Source organism: Hylobates moloch, unplaced genomic scaffold (genome assembly GCF_009828535.3).
Source record: "Hylobates moloch isolate HMO894 unplaced genomic scaffold, HMol_V3 SCAFFOLD_5, whole genome shotgun sequence".
Classification (NCBI taxonomy): domain Eukaryota; kingdom Metazoa; phylum Chordata; class Mammalia; order Primates; family Hylobatidae; genus Hylobates; species Hylobates moloch.
Genome location: NW_026652280.1, coordinates 74,953,389 through 74,958,071, shown reverse-complemented (window position 1 = coordinate 74,958,071; position 4,683 = coordinate 74,953,389). Strand labels below are relative to the sequence as shown.

The 4,683-nt window shown below is 39.8% G+C and overlaps 1 pseudogene; it reads left to right on the top strand.

Annotated features, from left to right (window-relative positions):
• The first annotated feature begins 874 nt into the window (after positions 1 to 874).
• Positions 875 to 1,376, top strand: LOC116468154 (N-alpha-acetyltransferase 50-like; annotated as a pseudogene).
• Positions 1,377 to 4,683: the final 3,307 nt, after the last annotated feature.

Here is a 4,683-nt window from a genome sequence, read left to right as displayed (position 1 = left end):
TTTATAAATGTGACACAACAGGCCGGGCACGGTGGCTCACGCCTGTAATCCCAGCACTTTGGGAGGCTGAGGCAGGCGGATCACGAGGTCAGGAGATCAAGACCATCCCGGCTAACATGGTGAAACCCTGTCTCTGCTAAAAATACAAAAAATTAGCCAGGTGTGGTGGCGGGCACCTGTAGTCCCAGCTACTCAGGAGGCTGAGGCAGGAGAATGGTGTGAACCCGGGAGGCGGAGCTTGCAGTGAGCCCAGATGGCGCTGCTGCACTCTAGCCTGGGCGACAGAGCGAGACTCCATCTCAAAAAAAAAAAAAAAAAAAAAAAGTGACACAACTGAAAATCATAAAATGTTCACATCAATAATACATTTGTACAAATATAACTTTAAAGAAGATTAAGCTTATCAACCAAAATTAAGACTGATAACATATTAGATTTTTATGTTTATGTAGATTTTGAAACAAGTATATAGATAACATGCCCCTGAATGTAACTGAAAGACGATTTAGCATCACTTAGTATTTGACAATGTTTTCCCCTTATACTTCACTAAATAAGACTAATCATTTAGCAAGACATATGTTCTTGACATATGGTCCCAACTGGAAAATTTCAAAGTTAATTATAGATCAGAAAATCTTCATTTTAGAGCCAAGAGATCCATTTGCATGTGTGGAGAAGCAGTGGCACCAGCGCAGTGGTGCGAGACACTCTCACCCCCTCAGGAGACTTAGGGACGCACTGCCTCTGTCACCTGCTGAGCTCCCCGCCCAGGCAAGGAGGCCATCTTGTGGGGTTGAGTGTCTTGAGCTGAGGGTAGCAACCATGACTGAGTTGCTATTGGTGATAACAAAAGCCTCAGCAGGTGGGGAAGATGAAAGGTAGCTGGACGGAGCTGGCAGATGGGACACCACACAATATTAAACAGTTAAAGAGACTGAATCAGGTTATCTTTTCAGTCAGCTACAATGGTAAGTTCTACAAGGATGTGATGGAGGTGGTTAAACGATCAAAACTTGCCTGTTTCAGTGATGTTCCTGTAGGTGCAGTGTACTCTAGGGTGGCTCATTCACAGAATCAGAAAAGACTTTACATCATCACACTTGGATATCTGACACCTTGCCAAAGGCTAGGAATAGGAACTACAATGTTAAATCATGTCTTAAACATGTGAAAAAGATAGCACTTTTGACATCTATCTGCATGTCCAGATCAGCAATGAGATGGCAATTGACTTCTACAGGAAGTTTGGCTTTGAGATTATGGAACCCAAGAACTACTATAAAACCATAAAGCCTGCAGATGCTCATGTGCTGCAGAAAAACCTCAAATTGTCTTCTGGTCGGAATGCAGATGTGGAAAAGACAGAAAACTGAACAAATTACCTTCTCAGAAGGAGAAAGAAGGAAAACTGAAGGCAATAATAACCTGAAAATCACGTGCAGTGAGATATAGCAAAAATTAAACTTCTGAAATATGAATCTAACATACTTTAAGAGGAAAAATCTACCTATAGAAGTAACATTATCATTTTAAATTAAAAAATACAGCATTTCCAATCAGAAATAAGGAAAATTAATTGGATCTCAGAAAGAAATTTGGCAGAAATCATTTGCAGTTTAGAAGATGACTGTTACAGAAACAGATTTCAAAATTAAAAATCAAAACTTTTTGCAATTTTATTAAAAGCAAACCAACATTTCAATAAAACCATATTGTTTTACCATAAGGGACAAAGATTTAGTTTTATATTAGCTTATTTTAATACTAAATAACTTAGAAATATGCTTATACATTTAGTTATAGAGAACTTGATTACATACAAAATTTCTTTTATAAATTCCTCTTTAAAATTGTTTTCATGATTTATTCAGACCATTGTTGACATGTTTAGAAGTTTAACTTTGTCCTATGTTTGCTCCTTTTAAAATAAGCATTTTACTTTAGCACAAAAATTATCACACAAGATTTTTTTTCTACAAAATTTTTTAACTTTCTTTGCCAAAAATACATTTTCATACCCATAACTTTTGTCACATCTCTCTCATCTATTTACTAGTTTTTTTTATCTTGTTTTAATTTTCTTCCTAAATCCATTTGTTGAAATAATCTTTAAACAACCTCTGAATTATACAATATTATTTTTAAAAGAACATTTTTTAGGTTTGTAAATAGTTTTTTATCAAAAAATCTTGTTTTTAATACATTTTCTATACAGAATTATATTGATTTTGGTTGTTGTTATTTTATTTTTTTATTTTATCTTATTTTTTTTTGAGACAGAGTCTCGCTCTGTTGCCCAGACTGGAGTGCGGTGAAGCGATCTTGGCTCGCAGCAGCCTCTGCCTACCAAGTTCGAGTGATTCTCCTGTCTCAGCCTCCTAAGTAGCTGGGATCACAGGCATGTGCCACCACGCCCAGCTAATTTTTGTATTTTTAGTAACAATGGAGTTTTTCCATGTCGGCCAGGCTGGTCTCTAACTCCTGACCTCAGGAGTTGGCCTCCCAAAGTGTTTGGATTACAGGCGTGAGTCACTGTTTCTGGCCCAGAATTATATACACATTAATTAGAATTTTAGCTCTTAGTAACCTAATTTCTACCAAGCAGTGTTAAACCATCTGTCATTTATCAGTGTTTTATGGAATGGAAGCCATTTTATATATTTTGAAACATGTTTTCCTATAGCATAATTTTTGTATGTACTGACAGACTCTAGTATATTTACTATTTCTATATAATTTAAGAAACCATGAACAAATGTATTTTGTTCAACAGTTTGATTTTTTAAAATTTGCAAATGACCCAGTTATTTAGTGAATATTTATTACTTAATTTAATATAACATAACTTTGCAATTTTAAATTACATGAAAAGTTTATTTGTAAACATTTATCTCATTTACATAAATTTTATTTAACTTTAACAGTTTACCTGTGTTATCTATGAGAATTGACATATTAAACAAAACTAGAATATTTTCAAATTATTTTCCTATCAATTATTATTATAGCCTGTGACTCTCAGGTGTTCACTTAAGAACTTTAATTATATGAGTATTTTATCAATAATTGGAGGGAGCCAAGATGGCTGAATAGGAACAGCTCCGGTCTACAGCTCCCAGCGTGAGCGACGCAGATGCAGAAGATGGATGATTTCTGCATTTCCATCTGAGGTACCAGGTTCATCTCACTAGGGAGTGCCAGACAGTGGGCACAGGACAGCAGGTGCAGCGCACCATGCATGAGCTGAAGCAGGGCGAGGCATTGCCTCACTCGGGAAGTCCAAGAGGTCAGGGAGTCCCCTTTCCTAGTCAAAGAAAGGGGTGACAGATGGCACCTGGAAAATCAGGTCACTCCCACCCTAATACTGTACTTTTCCGACAGGCTTAAAAAACGGCACATCAGGAGATTATATTCCGCACCTGGCTTGGAGGGTCCTACGCCCACGGAGTCTCACTGATTGCTAGCACAGCAGTCTGAGATCAAACTGCAAGGCGGCAGTGAGGCTGGGGGAGGGGTGCCCGCCATTGCTCAGGCTTGCTTTGGTAAACAAAGCAGCTGGGAAGCTCAAAATGGGTAGAGCCCACCACAGCTCAAAGAGGCCTGCCTGCCTCTGTAGGTTCCACCTCTGGGGGCATGGCACAGACAAACAAAAAGACAGCAGTAACCTCTGTAGACTTAAATGTCCCTGTCTGACAGCTTTGAAGACAGTAGTGGTTCTCCCAGCACGCAGCTGGAGATCTGAGAATGGGCAGGCTGCCTCCTCAAGTGGGTCCCTGACCCCCGAGCAGCCTAACTGGGAGGCACCCCCAAGTAGGGGCAGACTGACACCTCACACAGCCGGGTACTCCTCTGAGACAAAACTTCCAGAGGAACGATCAGGCAGCAGCATTCGTGGTTCACAAAAATCTGCTGTTCTGCAGCCTCCGCTGCTGAGACTCAGGGAAACAGGGTCTGGAGTGGACCTCTAGCAAACTCCAACAGACCTGCAGCTGAGGGTCCTGTCTGGTAGAAGGAAAACTAACAAACAGAAAGGACATCAACATCAAAATCCCATCTGTACATCACCATCATCAAAGACCAAAAGTAGATAAAACCACAAAGATGGGGAAAAAACAGAGCAGAAAAACTGGAAATTCTAAAAAGCAGTGCGCCTCTCCTCCTCCAAAGGAACGCAGTTCCTGACCAGCAACGGGACAAAGCTGGACGGAGAAAGACTTTGGCGAGTTGAGAGAAGAAGGCTTCAGACGATCAAACTACTCCGAGCTACAGGAGGAAATTCAAACCAAAGGCAAAGAAGTTAAAAACTTTGAAAAAAATTTAGACAAATGTATAACTAGAATAACCAATACAGAGAAGTACTTAAAGGAGCTGATGGAGCTGAAAGCCAAGGCTCGAGAACTATGCGAAGATTGCAGAAGCCTCAAGAGCCGATGCAATCAACTGGAAGAAAGGGTATCAGTGATGGAAGATGAAATGAATGAAATGAAGCGAGAAGGGAAGTTTAGAGAAAAAAGAATAAGAAGAAATGAACAAAGCCTCCAAGAAATATGGGACTATGTGAAAAGACTAAATCTACGTCTGATTGGTGTACCTGAAAGTGATGGGGAGAATGGAACCAATTTGGAAAACACTCCACAGGATATTATCCAGGAGAACTTCCCCAATCTAGCAAGGCAGGCC